This window comes from Pseudorca crassidens, chromosome 5, assembly GCF_039906515.1.
Source record: "Pseudorca crassidens isolate mPseCra1 chromosome 5, mPseCra1.hap1, whole genome shotgun sequence".
Taxonomy (NCBI): Eukaryota; Metazoa; Chordata; class Mammalia; order Artiodactyla; family Delphinidae; genus Pseudorca; species Pseudorca crassidens.
The window spans coordinates 45,539,564-45,558,149 of NC_090300.1; the positions used below are offsets into that span (position 1 = coordinate 45,539,564).

The 18,586-nt window shown below is 40.0% G+C and overlaps 1 protein-coding gene across 1 annotated transcript in view; it reads right to left on the reverse strand.

Moving 5' to 3' along the window:
* Positions 1-18,586, reverse strand: part of KPNA4 (karyopherin subunit alpha 4) — a 94,221-nt gene that overhangs the window by 5,111 nt on the left and 70,524 nt on the right. The gene's annotated exons all lie outside the window — the stretch shown is intronic.

The following is an 18,586-nucleotide window of genomic DNA, read 5'->3' on the forward strand; positions in this document are numbered from 1 at the left end:
TCTTAGAACTGGACCGATTTCCTCCTCTCTAGGCCAAATAAATTACTTTTCCTCAGATAGCTTTTGTATTAGACATTTCAGTTGCAGCTTCAAGATACAAGATATCAGACACTGAAGTGAACCGTGAGGCAGACCACTCTGGGGAAGTTATGGAATACGGGGGCTCGGAGTCTTTACCTCCCTCTCACCTTCAGGGAAGGTGTGCAGGGTTGTGGAGAGGGTCTGTGAGGAGGACTCCCTCTGGAAAGGCTTGTGGAGGGCACTATCAGTCCCACCTCCCTCCCTGAGCGTCTGCCCCTCACCTCAAGCCTGGAGAGAAGGGCTCGGCTATGTCTACCCTGTGTTGGAGGGATTGAGTGCACTGGCATCTACTAAACACGTGGGAAGTCTAAGAGGTGACACCCTGAATGAAGGAGAATTGCTGCTGCATGGGGACTGGCCTGCCTCCCCCAAGCTGGTGGGCGCTGGGGAAGCATGAGTGCTCTCCAAGGATCACATGAGCAGCGTCGGTTTCCCTAAGACCCTGCCCAAATGAACCAACTAGAGGGGAAAGCAAGCTTCAGTGGAGAAACCCTGAAAGTGTCCCAGGTCCTCCTACAGGCTGCAGAAAGAGTGAACAAGGAGCTGAGGGGAGCATATCCACCAGCCCAAGCAAACTCAGGTGAGACGTCCCCAAGGATAGACGCCAGAGAACCTGTGAAAGAACCCCAAAGGGCACAAAGAGCCTCAGGAGAAGAGAATCAGCTTCGAACATCACCCAGGCCCAGGGAATGCCATCCAGGCTCCCAGAGCATCAGTCAAGTGAGAACTTTCTTCTCCACCTTCTGCCCCAGGGCAGGAGGGACTAGAGACAGGGGAGACTGAAGTAGTTGGGACGGGGGGGCAGGGAGGAAGTAATTCAGAAATGAGCCAACCCTGTACCTTCCCCAGGAGTTGGCAACGCTTCTGTAGCTGGCCTTACCTCCCTGGCTGAGAGTGAGGGAGTAGCTGCAGTTTCAAGTGAAGTCAGAAGCTTAGACAGTGGGACTAATTTCTGAAATGAGACTATATTTTGCAATTTGAAGGAGCCTCAGGGCTTTGTTGTGTTGCCCAGCAGTGACTAGAAAAGTCAAGCCTCCTGGCATATTCATGCAGGATCAGGGGAAGAACTTGCCCCATGGAGTACATTTTAAAGGAACCATTGAAGAACAGAATTAAAGTTGCTCTGGAGCTGATATGTTCTTATTCAAATTACCAATTATATTGCGTCGAAAACAAAAGTCCCAATCTCCACTGCCTGTCATGAACAATTGGAGATCTATTACTCTTAAACAAAAAGATGTTTGTTATGTGGGACAGTGTTGGCAGAGATGGGTCCCAGCTTGTGACAGCTTAAGCAGACGGCCACTGCTCACCATTGCCTCCCTCATTTCACGGACCCTGTCTTCTGATTGCCCTTTCCCAGCAGCAATACAGTCTATTCACGTTCCCATGTAGAGCAGGTTAGTCATTTCTTATTAATAAGCTTCTGACTTCCCTACTCACAGGGTCAACTTATTTTTCCTAAAACGAATAAAACGTTCTTTCTCTACTAGCAATTCTGGCATCCACTGAAGAGACATTGTGTTTTTCATTCCACACCCATTTTATAGCAACCAAAATGAGTGGTGCATTTATAAAGATAACATGCTGTGTGCATTTATAAAGATAAACTTTTAGGCAAAAATTATGTAGCTGTCAAAACCATGAAATTCACATGTGTGGTGAGACTTTGCTTGACTAAAGTTCAATGCTTCTGGTTCCTAGCAGTCATTAGGGAGTTATAAGCTTCAAATTCACTCACAACTTCTGAACTCTTGTTCACAAAGTTTACTCAGTCCAGTCGTAGGATTGACAGAAGTAGGTAGTGCCAGGTTAGTGACCTGTTACCAACACTAATTTATTTGATGACATTTCCAATAAGACAAGGGTCCATGTTTCATAAAGCTGGGAAGCTTTCTATTATTTAAAATTATTCAGGGACTTCCCAGGTGGTGCAGTGGTTAAGAATCTGCCTGCCAATGTAGGGGTCACGGGTTCGAGCCCTGGTCCGGGAAGATCCCACATGCCGCGGAGCAACTAAGCCCATGCGCCACAACTACTGAGCCCACGCGCCTAGAGCCCCTGCTCCGCAGCAAGAGAAGCCACCTCAATGAGAAGCCTGCGCACCGCAATGAAGAGTAGCCCCTGCTCGCCGCAATTAGAGAAAGCCCGCATGCAGCAATGAAGACCCAACGCAGCCAATAAATAAATAAAAGTTTTTAAATTTTAAAAAATAAAATTATTCAGCTGAAGAATATTCTGCTCAGTCAGAAATGATTGACAGTGTTATTTTTATAAGTCTAGTGATCCTAGATTATGAAGAATCATTTGCAATTGACAAGAGAGTTACCACGGGAAAAAAATTACCTACTGAAACAGTTCCTAGTTCACATTGTAATATTCCAGAATATTTCGAATTTTCTCAAACGTTATTATAACTTTCAAAATATTTTCTCAGCAAAATATTTTTCACTTCATTTTTAAAAAAATATTACATAGTTATTGACTATATTCCCCACACTTTACATTTCATACCTGTGATTCATTTATTTTGCAACTGGAAGTTTGTAACTCTTAAATCTCTCTCACTTATTTCTTTCCTCTCCCCTCTGGCATCTACCAGTTTGTTCTCTGTTTCTATTTTGTTATATGTGTTCATTTGTTTTGTTTTTTAGATTCCACATGTAAGTGAAACCATACAGCATTTGTCTTTCTCTGACTTATTTCACTCAGCATAATATCCTCTAGGTCCATCCATGTTGTTGCAGATGCCAAGGTTTCATTCTTTTTATGGCTAATATTCCAATGTATATATGTGCCACATCTTCTCTATCCATTCACCTATTGATGGGCACTTAGGTTGCTTCTGTGTCTTGGCTATTGTAAGTAAAGCTGCAATGAATATTGGGGCGCATATATCTTTTCAAATTAGTGTTTTCATTTTCTACTGATAGTACCCAGGAGTGGAATTGCTGGATCATATGGTAGTTCTATTTTTAATTTTTTGAGGATTCTCCATATTGTTTTCCATAGAGGCTGCACCAATCTACATTCCCACCAACAGTACACAAGTATTCCCTCTTCTCCACATCCTTGCCAATACTTGTTATCTGTTGCCTTTTTGATAATAGCCATAGTGACAGTGTGAGGTGGTATCTCATTGCTGTTTGGATTTGCATTTCCCTGAGGATTAGTGATGTTGAACATCTTTCATGTGCCTGTTGGTCATCTGTATGCGTTCTTAGGAAAAAATGTTTATTCAGATCCTCTGCCCATTTTTTTTTTTTTTTTTTTTTGCAGAACGCGGGCTTCTCACTGCTGTGGTCTGTCCCATTGCGGAGCACAGGCTCCGGATGCGCAGGCTCAGCGGCCATGGCTCACGGGCCCAGCCGCTCCGCGGCATGTGGGATCTTCCCAGACCGGGGCATGAACCCGTGTCCCCTGCATTGGCAGGCAGACTCTCAACCACTGCGCCACCAGGGAAGCACCCTGCTATGGAATTTGAGGAAAAGAAAGGAAACAAGGGAAGAGTGAGAGCAATTCTCAGGGTAGGTCACAGAGCACACAACAGCTAGATTACTTTCCAGAGTAAGGGCCTTGGTGGTGGCAGGGGGGCGGGGGTGTGTGGAGGGGGCAGGCTGGGTAGCCACCTCTTCCGTGAGACAGTGTGTGGCCATCTGCTTTCATACAAAAGTCTTTTATACCTCAGGTTTGTGTCCCTTGGTCATCACTGCATATGCGGTCCAGTTAACCATTCTGATCTCCAGTGTGATTAACCTTCATATAGAATCTCTTCTCTAGTTCCACGCATTGCCCAGAATCTTCTTTATCTATGAATAGCCCCCCTTCGTTTATTTTTGGCATAATCCATCCTTCTTCTCCTTTAGGGTGCAACAGAAGTCTTACTTTTATGGAAAGGAACTTTCTGACTCAGGCTAGAGGAATAGCTCTACCACCATATTTTGACTCTACCTAGAGAGAGACAGGTAACCTCTATTTATATACACAGATCTCAGACACTCTTTGTGCTTCTTTTAATCTACATAGCCTCAGAATATACCTGGGAAGCTTTTTTGCACCCTAGAGCTCTTTAAATTAGGTTATCTTCCAATGAATAGAAGGATTTTTTTAATGGAACCATCTTTATTTTAAATGAAATTTTGTTCTAAATTAACTTTATTTCAAAGGCAAATATTAAAAGTTGTTTAGCGTCTCATAAACTATCATTCATCATTTATATTAATACCTAATCTTTTAAGACAAATACACAGTGGAAGGAGTAGACAGATCCATCTACCTTAAATGACTCTCAATTCACAGTTCTCTCTCACCATTCCAGGTGAGAATTATAAGAATTATAATTATAAGAATAACATTTAGAAAAACTAAACAATCATGCTAGTCATCACTCTAGTTATTTAATGGCAGCACGTTGGCTTATTTAACAGGTAATGTTTTCTTCCTTTTCCTTCACACACAAGTAGAAAAGCAGTGATTAGATTCCTCATGAAAGCAAATCCAAGGTTATTAGGGAGTCACTGTATGTAGTTTTATGTGCAGGAAAAAAATCTAATGAATAATTCTATCACTCCTGTCTATACACTATTTGCCGGTATTGAAGGAGCTGTGAACTAGATAAGTGTTTACAAATGGATTTTAATTTTAGTATAGCTAAATATTTAGTATACTAAATATTAATAGCTGTGGATTTAATTTTGGATAAACGAAATCTTGGTACTAAGAGGCCAGGGGTTTGATAACTACCTGATGCTCATTATACAGAAATTTGTTTGCTTTTATAGCCATAGTACTTCTGAACTGTGCCTGTGATAAAGGGAAGCCAGCAGTAAAAAGCATGAAGGTGACTGAGAAGTAGCTCGAAGTATGCATCCCCTTGAATGAATAGTCTCAGCTGCCTCAATACACGAAGAGCAAATTATTTTGGTTCTTTTTAGCTGTGTGGACATCCCATCTCATTTCACAAAAGGTTTAAGGCAAACCATTATTCTTAATTCACAATTTAAAAACTGATTTTTGAGGAATCCATAAGGGAGGAAGGAAATCATCTGTGAGAACAAGTTTAAAAGTTGAATATCTAGTGACCCTATGATCCCCACCTTCTGGTGTTCACCCTCTTATATGATCCCCTCCCCTGAGTGTGGACAGGACCTGTGACTTGCTTCAAACCAATAGATTATGGTAAAGGTGATGAATGTCACTCCCATGATTATGTTATGCTTATAAGATTCCATCTTGCTGGCTGTCTTGCCCTCACTCCCCTGCTGACTTTGAAGAAGCAAACACCCATGCTATGAACTGCCTGTGAAGGGACCCACATGGCAAGGATCTGCAGGTAGCCTGTAGGAGCTAAGGGCCTACAGCTTCAAGGAACAACCACCTGAGTGAGCCTCAAAGTGGACCCTTCCACAGTCAAACTTCAAGATGAGAATACAGCCTAACACACACCTTGGTTGTAGTCTGGCGAGATCGTGAAGCAGAGAACCCAGCTAAACCAGGGTGAGACTGAATCACAGAAACTGTGAGATAATAAATGTGTGTTGTTTTAAGTTACTAAAAAAAAAAGTTGAACTAACTAGGAATATTCTATTGTTCAGTAATTCTACATGCAGAAGGATTTTTAAGCCCAATTATTCTCCCCTGCTCAATTTCCTAAAAACCTTAAGGCCCATGCCGTCCAAAAGAAGGAGAAAGAGATTAAAAAGGGAAATAAAAATGGAAAATACAGAAGATAACTTTAGTGGTAATATTTGAGACATAAAGGAAACAGAGCTTGCTAAGAAGGATTTTGTGAGAGGATTAACTATGGTCATTCTTGGTAGTCATGCTATGCTCAAAAGCCATAGCTTTCCAGGACCAGATGGCTTCACAGGCAAATTCTATCAAACATTTAGAGAAGAGCTAACACCTATCCTTCTCAAACTCTTCCAAAATATAGCAGAGGGAGGAACACTCCCAAACTCATTCTACAAGGGCACCATCACCCGGATACCAAAACCAGACAAAGATGTCACAAAGAAAGGAAACTACAGGCCAATATCACTGATGAACATAGAACAAAAATCCTCAACAGAATACTAGCAAACAGAATCCAACAGCACATTAAAAGGATCATACACCATGATCAAGTGGGGTTTACCCCAGTAATGCAAAGATTCTTCAATATACGCAAATCAATTAATGGGATACACCATATTAACAAACTGAAGGATAAAAACCATATGATCAGGCTTCCCTGGTGGCGCAGTGGTTGAGAGTCCGCCTGCCGATGCAGGGGATACGGGTTCGTGCCCCGGTCTGGGAAGATCCCACATGCCGCGGAGCGGCTGGGCCCGTGAGCCATGGCCGCTGAGCCTGCGCATCCGGAGCCTGTGCTCCGCAACGGGAGAGGCCACAACAGTGAGAGGCCCGCGTACCGCAAAAAAAAAAAAAAAAGAAAGAAAGAAAGAAATACCAATTTAAAGCTTATTTCAATCTTGTACTTTAAAAAGTTTCTTTAGGTAATACTCAGTCTCTTGAGGCTCCTCCTCTCCTTAAGGTGGGTCTGGATGTTGGGGAGACAGTTGTTCCTCTGTGATTTTGTGCAACTTGTTGGGGTAAGGCAAGGTCCTTGGAGCCATGTTCAGTTTTTGGTTTTGTACCTGGAAGCTGTGCAAAATCCATTGTCCACTCAGCCTCTCTGTGCTTCTGGAATTCGTGACTCAAGTCTGAGGCTGGTGTGAGTGGTGACTGGGCTCTTTCCAGCGGGCAGTGCTCCCAATGGGGCTCCCCTGGCTGCCTGGCTTTCCCCAACTCCTGCTGCCTGCAGACCCCCGAGTCTCTGCCATATCCTCTCTGCAGTCTCTCTGCCTGTTCTCTACCCCAGCCTCTGGGTGGGTTGCCTCACTGGGCCTCAGGGTAGACATTCCGCTACCAATTCAGGATCTGCACCCCATGGGAGCTGTCGGTGCCTCAGGCAGCAAAACTTGAGGTAACCATATTGCATCACTTCTCTGATACAGAAGTTCCCTTGCTGGCGTGGGGCAGCCTGGGAGGTGGTGCTTTCCAAGAGCCTGAGCGAAGTTGTGTGTCCTTCCTCCTCCTCCTTCCTATTTCCTTTCTGTTTCCACTTGAAAGATTTAGGGAAGAGCAGGAATAATAAAGACCATTCAGAGCAGCCAGGAAACTAACTTTGTTCTCAGTGGTCCCTAAAAAGCTTTTAGGCAAATTGCAAGGGAGGAACGTTAAGGAGCCTTAATTAGGCTTTTCAAAATCAAACCCAAGACAACACAGAATTTCATTGTGTAATCTAAATAGTCATTGGTAAAATTGGAACTACAGTCCTAAGGAAAGAAGATGGAACATGAAGAGAGGTGAGCAGGTCGTCCTGAGGTGGTGCCACTCTTCCTGTTATCCTCTTGGTGTTTATAGCAAATTCAGAACAGCAGGAAGGATGTAGCTACTGTGTAAGCAATGACTCCACACTGATCCTGTCAAGTTCTTTCTCAGACCCCTGCACACTTATTGGCCTGGATTCGGGTTTAGAGTCGCAACTGCAGTGCCTAATAATAAATATATCTGATACATTTATCATTACATCATTTATAAATTTTATATATATATATAAAACAGTCTTCTGCTATAATGTTTGAATATAAGCGCCATGAGATAAGGGACTTTGTCTTATTTTATTTACTACCGAATACTCCTAGGACCTAGAACTTTGTACAGTATTTAGTAAATGGAAGATGTTTAGGAAATATTTGTGGCCTGATTAACTGATTATTTTATGCTATGTTGAAACTCTTTCCTCAGCATGTCCTATACTGAAGGCAGTAATTCTAGTGTATTGGCTTACTTAAAATTTTTCCATGTCATAGTTACATTTTGGACCCATACTTTAGATATATAAAAAGTTTTATCACAATGCTAGTTTCCACCTATTAAAAGATGCTTTTCCAGGGTGTGTGTGTTTATGTGTATGTGTGTTTCCCACAATCAAAAGATGTAATCCTGCAATTATGGCAAAAACATAAATGGTCACATTTGAAATATCAAATAAGACATTAAGTTGAGAACAAAGTTATTAACATTGGTTTAGTCTACGGTGGGTTTTTGTTTTTGGCCATTTGATTTATCAAGTATTTATAAAGCATCAGTTGTGATGACTGAAATATTTGACACTTGTAAGATATGAACCCAGTTTTTCTTAGTTGGGGAGCCAGGAAACCTACACTGTAAGGAAATAGCTAAGTGCCAACACAGTGAATACTGATTAAATGCTCAAATGAGTGATATCAATGGTGACTGCTCTGGGAGCATGAAAGGCAAAGGTGAGGTCACTGTGAACTCTAAGAGACAAAGGAGGCTTCAGGAAGAATTATAGTCTGAGGTGGACCAAATAGCTCCACCCTGGACCCAGCGTGGAAGGACCCCCTCCACTCCTTCTTTGGTCACACTTCCCGACAAGAGTGAGGAGTGTAGGGAATTGCATCCCCCCTCTTCTGGGCCATGCTCTGTGTACTGGGACCCCAGGATTCTGGCCAAACACTGAGCCCCTTTCCAGGGTCTCGTCTCCTGGCAGCCACAGACAGGTGAAGGATTGAGTAGAAGGTGGAAAAGAAGCAGCGTGGACCAAGGGCCTGAGGCTGAGGACCAGCGGCTGGCTTTTCCTGTATCATCACATCCTGGCACGGAACACGAATTCTAAATTAGAACTCAGCCTTCCAGGTTACTATGAAGGTGAAGGAGGAAGATAGAACACAACTTTTTTTTTAAATTTTAGGTTAATTTGTAACATTTAAATATTTAGATATAATAATATTGATTCAAATTTGTACTTTTGCCCCAGGCCTGACAAATATCAGGGGCACGTCTGACCAGAAAGGATAGGGAAGGGGAAGAAGGAGGGGAGTGGAATGAAAAGGGAACATCTAGGAGAAATGCTGTGCAGTGAGCTCCACGCAGCGGGTAAAGTGGACTTCTCAGAGCGTGCACGAAGGCAACAGGAGATGAGTTCTTCTCCCTGACTAAGAAAAGAGAAGCCCTTACCTGAACTTGTGCATATACACATTAATAAAACATAAGTTCCAGGTGATTTGTAGTAATTTTGTGGGCTATCTGCTCTCCTTTCAATAAATTCCTTATTGCGTAAAACAGAGTACAGTTCTGAACTGCCATTACGACTAGTATAGAGACTTCCCTGGCAGTCTAGTGGTTAAGACTCCGCACTTCCACTGCAGGGGGCACGGGTTGGATCCCTGGTCACAAAACTAATAGCCTGCATGCCACATGGTGCGGCCAAAAAAAAAAAAAAAAAAAAAAGACTAGTATAAAAGCACAGAAGAAAGGCCAGAGGTGATAGATATGTTCTATGACAACAAATTAAGAAACAAACAAACAAAAAAACTGGGACCAACCAGAATCACAACTAACTGCTGAACAATCATTGACAGGAAGACACTGGAACTCACCCAAAAAGATACCCCACATCCAAAGACAAAAGAGAAGCCACAATGAGTTGGTAGGAGGGGCGCAATCACAATAAAATTAAATCCCATAACTGCTGGGTGGGTGACTCACAAACTGGAGAACACTTACACCACAGAAGTCCACCCACTGGAGTGAAGGTTCTGAGCCCCACGTCAGGCTTCTCAACCTGAGGATCTGGCAATGGGAGGAGGAATTCCTAGAGAATCAGACTTTGAAGGCTAGGAGGATTTGATTGCAGGACTTCGACAGGACTGGGAGAAACAGAGACTACACTCTTGGAGGGTACACACAAAGTAGTGTGCACATTGGGACCCAGGGGAAGGAGCAGTGACCCCGTAGGAGACTGAACCAGACCTACCTGCTAGTGTTGGAGGGTCTCCAGCAGAGGCAGGGGATGGCTGTGGCTCACCACAGGGACAAGGACACTGGCAGCAGAAGTTCTGGGAGGTACTCCTTGGTGTGAGCCCTCCCAGAGTCTGCCATTAGCCCCATCAAAGAGACCAGGTAGGTTCCAGTGTTGGGTCACCTCAGGCCAAATAGCCAAAAGGAAGGGAACCCAGCCCCACCCATCAGCAGACAAGTGGATTAAAGTTTTACTGAGCTCTGCCCACCAGAGCAACAGCCAGCTCTACCCACTACTAGTCCCTCCCATCAGGAAACTTGTGCAAGCCTCTTAGATAGCCTCATCCACCAGAGGGCAGACAGCAGAAGCAAGAAGAACTACAATCCTGCAGCCTGTGGAAAAAAAAAACACATTCTCAGAAAGATAGATAAGATGAAAAGGCAGAGGGCTATGTACCACATGAAGGAACAAGATAAAACCCCAGAAAAACAACTAAATGAAGTGGAGAGAGGCAACCTTCCAGAAAAAGAATTCAGAATAAAGACAGTGAAGATGATCCAGGACCTCGGAAAAAGAATGGAGGTGAAGACTGAGAAGTTGCAAGAAATGTTTCACAAAGAACTAGAAGAATTAAAGAACAAACAAACAGAGATGAACAATACAATAATTGAAATGAAAACTACACTAGAAGGAATCAATAGCAGAATAACTCAGGCAGAAGAATGGATAAGTGACCTGGAAGACAGAATGGTGGAATTCACTGCTGCAGAACAGAATAAAGAAAAAAGAATGAAAAGAAATGAAGACAGCCTAAGAGACCCCTGGGACAACATTAAACGCAAAAACATTCGCATTATAGGGGTCCCAGAAGGAGAAGAGAGAAAGGACCAGAGAAAATATTTGAAGAGATTAGAGTCGAAAACTTCCCTAACATGGAAAAGGAAATAGCCACCCAAGTCCAGCAAGTGCAGAGAGTCCCATACAGGATAAACCCAAGGAGAAACACACCGAGACACATAGTAATCAAATTGGCAAAAATTAAAGACAAAGAAAAATTATTGAAAGCAGCAAGGGAAAAACGACAAATAACATACAAGGGAACTCCCATAAGGTTAACAGCTGATTTCTCAGCAGAAACTCTACAAGCCAGAAGGGAGTGGCGTGACATATTTAAAGTGATGAAAGAGAAGAACCTACAACAAAGATTACTCTACCCAGCAAGGATCTCATTCAGATTTGATGGAGAAATCGGAAGCTTTACAGACAAGCAAAAGCTAAGAGAATTCAGCACCACCAAACCAGCTCTACAACAAATGCTAAAGGAATGTCTCTAAGTGGGAAACACAAGAGAAGAAAAGGACCTACAAAAACAAACCCAAAACGATTAAGAAAATCGTAATAGGAACATACATATCTATAATTACCTTAAATGTGAATGGATAAATGCTCCAACCAAAAGACACAGGCTTGCTGAATGGATACAAAAACAAGACCCATATATATGCTGTCTACAAGAGACACAATTCAGACCTAGGGACACATACAGACTGAATGTGAGGGGATGGAAAAAGATATACCATGCAAATGGAAATCAAAAGAAAGCTGAAGTAGCAATACTCATATCAGATAAAATAGACTTTAAAATAAAGAATGTTGCAAGAGACAAGGAAGGACACTACATAATGATAAAGGGATCAATCCAAGAAGAAGATATAACAATTATAAATATATATGCACCCAAAATAGGAGCACCTCAATACATAAGGCGACTGCTAACAGCTCTAAAAGAGGAAATTGACAGTAACACAATAATAGTGGGGGACTTTAACAACTCCCTTACACCAATGCACAGATCATCCAAACAGAAATTTAATAAGGAAAGAGAAGCTTTAAATGACACAATAGACCAGATAGATTTAATTGATATGTATAGGATATTCCATCCCAAAACAGCAGATTACACTTTCTTCTCAAGTGTACACAGAACATTCTCCAGGACAGATCACATCTTGGGTCACAAATCAAGCCTCACAAAATTTAAGAAAATTGAAATCATATCAAGCATCTTTTCTGACTACAACGCTATGAGATTAGAAATGAATTACAGGGAAAAAAACGTGAAAAACACTAACACATGGAGTCTAAAGAATACATTACTAAATAACCAAGAGATCCCTGAAGAAATCAAAGAGGAAATCAAAAAATACCTACAGACAGATGACAATGAAAACACAGCAATCCAAAACCTATGGGATGCAGCGAAAGCAATTCTAAGAGGGAAGTTTATAGCAATACAAGCCTACCTCAAGAAACAACAAACATCTCAAATAAACAACCTAACCTTTCACCTAAAGGAACTAGAGAAAGAAGAACAAACAAAACCCAAAGTTAGTAGAAGGAAAGAAATCATAAAGATCAGAGCAGAAATAAGTGAAATAGAAACAAAGAAAACAATAGCAAAGATCAATAAAACTAAAAGCTGTTTCTTTGAAAAGATAAACAAAATTGATAAACCATTAGCCAGACTCATGAAGAAAAAGAGGGAGAGGACTCAAATCAATAAAATTAGAAATGAAAAAGGAGAAGTTACAAGAGACACCACAGAAATACAAAGGATCATGAGAGATTATTACAAGCAACTCTATGCCAATAAAATGGACAACCTGGAAGAAAAGGACAAATTCTTGGAAAGGTACAACTTCCAAGACTGAACCAGGAAGAAATAGAAAATATGAACACACTAATCACAAGTAATGAAATTGAAACTGTGATTAAAAATCTTCCAACAAACCAAAGTCCAGGACCAGATGGCTTCACAGGTGAATTCTATCAAACAGTTAGAGAAGAGCAAACACCCATCCTTCTCAAACTCTTCCAAAAAATTGCAGAGGAAGGAACACTCCCAAACTCATTCTATGAGGCCACCATCACCCTTATACCAAAACCAGACAAAGATATTACAAAAAAAAGAAAATTACAGACCAATATTACTGATGAATATAGATGCAAAAATCCTCAACAAAACACTAGCAAACAGAATCCAACAACACATTAAAAGGATCATACACCATGATCAAGTGGGATTTATCCCAGGGATGCAAGGATTCTTCAATATACACAAATCAATCAATGTGATACACCATATTAACAAATTTAAGAAGAAAAACCATATGATCATCTCAATAGATGCAGGAAAAGCTTCTGACAAAATTCAACACCAAGTTATGATAAAAACTCCCCAGAAAGTGGGCATAGAGGGAAACTACCTGAACATAATAAAGGCCATGTATGACAAACCCACAGCAAACATCATTCTCAATGGTGAAAAACTGAAAGCATTTCTTCTAAGAGCAGGAACAAGACAAGGATGTCCACTCTCACCACTATTATTCAAGATAGTTTTGGGAGTCCTAGCCACAGCAATCAGAGAAGAAAAAGAAATAAAAGGAATACACACTGGAAAAGAAGTAAAACTGTCACTGTTTGCAGATGACATGATACTATACACAGAGAATCCTAAAGATGCCACCAGAAAACTCCTAGAGCTAATCAATGAATCTGGTAAAGTAGCAGGATACAAAATTAATGCACAGAAATCTCTTGCATTCCTATACACTAATGATGAAAAATCTGAAAGAGATATTAAGGAAACACTCCTGTTTACCTTTGCAACAAAAAGAAGAAAATACCTAGGAATAAACCTACCTAGGGAGACTAAAGACCTGTATGCACAAAACTATAAGGCACTGCTGAAAGAAATTAAAGATGATACCAACAGATGGAGAGATATACCATGTTCTTGGACTGGAAGAATCAATATTGTGAAAATGACTATACTACCCAAAGCAATCTACAGATTCAATGCAATCCCTATCAAATTACCAATGGCATTTTTTATGGAACTAGAACAAAAAATCTTAAAATTTGTATAGAGACACAAAGACCCCGAATAGCCAAAGCAGTCTTGAGGGAAAAAAATGGAGCTGGAGGAATCAGACTCCCTGACTTCAGACTATACTACAAAGCTACAGTAATCAAGAGAATATGGTACTGGCACAAAAACAGAAACATAGATCAATGGAACAGGATAGAAAGCCCAGAGATAAACCCATGCACCTATGGTCAACTAATCTATGATAAAAGAGGCAAGGATATACCATGGAGAAAAGACAGTCTCTTCAATAAGTGGTTCTGGGAAAACCGGACAGCTACATGTAAAAGAATGAAATTAGAACACTTCCTAACACCATATACAAAAATAAACTCAAAATGGATTAGAGAGCTAAATGTAAGACCAGAGACTATAAAACTCTTAGAGAAAAACATAGGAAGAACACTCTTCCTAGGAGTTCTTCCATAGGAAGAACTCTCAAATCACAAGATCTTTTTTGATCCACCTCCTAGAGTAATGGAAATAAAAACAGAAATAAACAAATGGGACCTAACGAAACTTAAAAGCTTTTGCACAGCAAAGGAAACCATAAACAAGACGAAAAGACAACCCTCAGAATGGGATAAAATACATGCAAATGAATCAACGGACAAAGGATTAATTTCCAAAATATATAAACAGCTCATGAAGGTCAATATTAAAAACACAAACACCCAATCCAAAAATGGGCAGAAGAACTAAATAGACATTTCTCCAAAGAAGACATACAGATGGGCAACATCACTAATTATTAGAGAAATGCAAATCAAAACTACAATGAGGTATCACCTCACACCAGTTAGAATGGGCATCATCAGAAAATCTACAAACAACAAATGCTGGAGAGGGTGTGGAGAAAAGGGAACCCTCTTGCATTGTTGATGGGAATGTAAATTGATACAGCCACTATGGAGAACAGTATGGAGCTTCCCTAAAAATAGAATTATCATATGACCCAGCAATCCCACTACTGGGCATATACCCAGAGAAAACCATAATTCAAAAAGACACATGCATCCCAATGTTAATTACAGCACTATTTACAATAGCCAGGACATGGAAGGAACCTAAATGCCCATCAATAGATGAATGGATAAAGAAGTTGTAGTACATATATATAATGGAATATTACTCACCCATAAAAAGGAATGAAATTGAGTCATTTGTAGAGATATGGAGGGAGCTAGAGACTGTCATACGGAGTGAAGTAACTCAGAAAGAGAAAAACAAACATCATATATTAATGCATGTATGTGGAACCTAGGAAAATGGTACAGATGAACCAGTTTGCAGGGCAGAAATAGAGACACAGATGTAGGGAACAAACGTATGGACACCAAGGGGGGAATTCTGGGGGTGGTGGTGGTGATGGGATGAATTGGGATATTGGGATTGACATGTATACACTAATATGTATAAAATGGATAACTAATAAGAACCTGCTGTATAAAAAATAAATAAAATAAAATTCAAAAAAAAAAAAGAGAGAGAAACTGGCAGAACTCAAAAACAAAGTAAAACCTGGGACCAAGCAAAATGGCCAACAAAAGAAGAATTAGTAAGTGAATGATGGTCTATCCCTATTGTGAAATACTATGTAGACATTAAAAAATCATGTCGGAGATGATGATTTTGTGACTTGAGAAATTGTTCATGATATAAGTGAATAGAGCAGGATACAAAATTTTACTTGGTATAATATTGTTTGTTTTTAAAAATACATCATATGCATATTGAAAAGACTGAAAATAAATACATTGTAATGGTAACAGTAATTATTTCTCTTGGGTGAGCAATAGACATTTCTCATTTTCCCATATTTCCAAATTTTATATGGTGACATGTATTAGGGTTGCAAACTACTGCTATAAACACACACACACACACACACATGATCTGGGGAAAAGAGAAAAAAAACCGAACTAAGAACCATCACCAGAGTATTCCAGTTCAATATGGTAATGGAACATGTGTGTTCCCATATGAGAACCTGTTGAAATGCTGAAATGAAAATGACCATGTGAAAGAGTGAAAAGAAATAAACCCTTAAAGGTAAGGAGAATAAATGAAAGGGTGAGTCATCAGAAGAGAGGTGTCAAGTGATTTCAGGAAGATGAGAAGCAGCAGCAGGTTAATCAGAGTGGAGGAAGTCCATAGTCCAAGTCTGAAGAGAGTGAAGTGGAGATGAGAGCCACTCTTAGGGGTGGAAAGCTGGGGAGGTTCTAGGCCAGGAGGGGGCTGGTGGATGGAGAGATGAGGGGGCTCTGAAAACAAGGATACACTGAAGCTTAACATTTGGCCCCTTAAATGCCTCCCTACTCATATATATGTGTAAAACCATTGACATCTTGAGTGCAACAAAATGAAAAGAAAAACAAGTGGGCTCTTACCCAAAGAAATTGATCTGCTTGGGAAGAACTAAGGCTTCCTCTTCTATAATCTGAAATGTTCAGGCTCTCAGTCTGATGATCAGCATCCTGTCCACACACTTTAAAGCAGTCTGCAGACAACATGAACTACCCAAAGCATGCAAAGTTCTCAGCCTCGTCAGTTTAAGAAGAGGCCTCTTGGGGAAAAAGACCTACAGTGCAATGCCAGAGAAGACTCAAGCTAGCAACCTAGAACAATCAACCTGATCCTTCAGTTTTGAAGATGAACAGAAAACCTGGGATCACTGCATTTATGAATACCAGTGGCAAGAAAGATAAGGGTCCAGATAAGCAAAACACCTGATCACAGAAAAAACAAATATAATTTGGGGAATAGAGGGGTAAAGAACCTTCTAATTAATACTTAGAGAGATTTAAGAAGTCAGTTATCCATAAAACAAGAATAGAATGCAAAGAAGAAGGCACATTCAGGAATACAAATGAAGCCGCTGAAAGTTAAAAACAAAAATTGCCAAAGTAAAAAAAGAAAATTAATTAAAAGACTGGTAGATAAAGTCAAAAAACCTCCCAGAATGTTAAGCAAAAAAAAAAAAAAAAAAAAAAAAAAAGACAAAGGGATGAAAAGTAGCATCTAAGATTCAACATTTATGTCCTCAAAAAGAAGGGAAGTGAGAAAATGGAGAAGAAATTATTTTTTTAAAAAAAGGACAAAACATTTCCAAGATCTGAAGAAAGACATGAGTCTAACGTGATAAATGAAGCAAGATTCATGGTAGACACCATCATCATGAAGTTTCAGAACACCAAGTATAAAGAGATCATAAAAAGATTCAGAGGGGGAAGGGGGATAAACAGACTACCAACAAGGGAATGAGAACCCAATTGTCACAAGAATTATCATCAGTGATATTAGGTACCAGAAGACAATAAAGTAATTTCTTCAAGGCTCTGAGAATTCTAGATTTGAATGAAGAATTTTATACCTGGCCAAATTAATGTGAAGGTAAAATAAAGATATTTTCAGATGTTACAAACACGTCAGAAAGTTACCTCCATGAACTATTTCTGAGGAAGTTACCTGAGGATGAATGTCCTTAAAACAAAAGGAATCAACAAAAAAGAGAAAGACGTGGGATCCACCCAGGAATTATCAATCCCCAGATTACCTCTTGCGATGAGTTTACATCGGGGCAGAAAGTGGAAGGCTCTGGAAGAGATGCCACAGGGGAAAAAAGGAGACCATGATGTCCCTTTTGCAGAGAAGTAAATATAATCCCAGTGCACTATTTGGCTCTTGTAGTGAGCAACATGTACACAGTAAGGTAATCAAATTAGGTATTTTTCAACTTTTAGAATCAAACCATAATCAAGACAGAAAAGACGATTATAAAATATGGTTAAAGACAGACAAAATGATTATAGAATACAGTTACAGAATAAAATGAACAATAAATCTAACTGTTTATAGTAACATTATGCATAATAGCAAGAAAAAAAAAGTAGAAAAGACTAAAATGTGTGTCACCTAAGATGAAAAAACAAAATGTGGTATATCCGTACAATGAGGTATTATTCGGCAATAAAAAGGAATAAAACACATGCTAAAACACTGATGAACCTCAAAAACATTATGCAAAGTGAAAGAAGCTAGTCACAAAAGACCACATATTGTATGATTCCACTTCCATGAAGTGTCCAGAATAGGTAAATCTATGAAGACAGAAAGCAGGTTAGTGGTTGTGTAAGGTTGTGCAGAATTGGAGAGGGACAGCTTATGGGAATGGGGTTCGTTTTCGGGGGGTAAAGAAAATGTTCTAAAGTTAGATTATGGTGATGGTTGAACAACTCTGTAAATACACAAAAAACCATTGAATTGTACATTTTAAATGGGTAAACTTTATGGATTGTAAATTATATCTCAATCAAGCTTTTTTTAAAAAAAATAAAAAGTAAAGGTAACAAAAGTTGGAAGGTGGACGGGAGGGGCAGAGAGAAGAGAAGAGTTGAGATGGTAACACCCTTACCTAACATATCAGGTGGTTAAGAGGTAATGTTGAAAACCGACAGAATGAGAACTGGAGGCTTAAATGAACAATTTAAAGTATAAAGGTAACCACTAGAAGCATTCAAAAATAATTTATCAAAAACTGGTAAGAAAAGAATAGAAGTGGAGGTAATATGAGTGAGTTAAGTCTGTCTTTCATATATAGGGAGCACATACTATCTAAAGTTGGTAAAATAAAAACTAGAGATATATGCATATTATTCAAAGTTTTGTGTGTAACCCCAATTATAATAAAAGGTAGCTGCCTCTGGGGAATGAAAATGGGATGGAGAGAAAGACTGTGATGTTTCATTAAAAGCCCTTTTGTA